Source organism: Merops nubicus, unplaced genomic scaffold (assembly GCF_000691845.1).
Source record: "Merops nubicus isolate BGI_N331 unplaced genomic scaffold, ASM69184v1 scaffold18682, whole genome shotgun sequence".
NCBI lineage: Eukaryota > Metazoa > Chordata > Aves > Coraciiformes > Meropidae > Merops > Merops nubicus.
Genome location: NW_008595813.1, coordinates 2,889 through 3,327, shown reverse-complemented (window position 1 = coordinate 3,327; position 439 = coordinate 2,889).

Genomic DNA, 439 nt, shown 5'->3' with positions numbered 1-439 from the left:
AGGTGCAGAAGAAGGCAGCAGGGACAGGAGGGCAAGACAGAGAAATGCCCCAAGGCTCCTGCTGAGGGAGGACAGGGACAAACGGCACCTGGATTTTCTCCTTATTAGGACTGAGAAGCCAAGGTAAAAGACCCTACAGGCTGGTGGGCAGAAGCTCTGCTGGGTGGGAGAGGAGACCTGGGGCTGCTCGGGTGAAGGCACCTGCACTGCAGACACCTCCCAGCAGCAGGGCCACTGAAAAAAGTGAAACTTGTGTCCCAACATAAGGAGAGTTTAAAAATTAGAATTCTAAAAAAAAAATATAACAATAATAATTAAATATGGTAATAAGAACAGCAATGCAAATGAACATAGTGAAAAGGAGAGAAATAAATCCCAAGGGAAGGACAAGAGATGCACAAGGCAATTGCTCATCCCTCGCTGGCCGACGCCTCGTCAT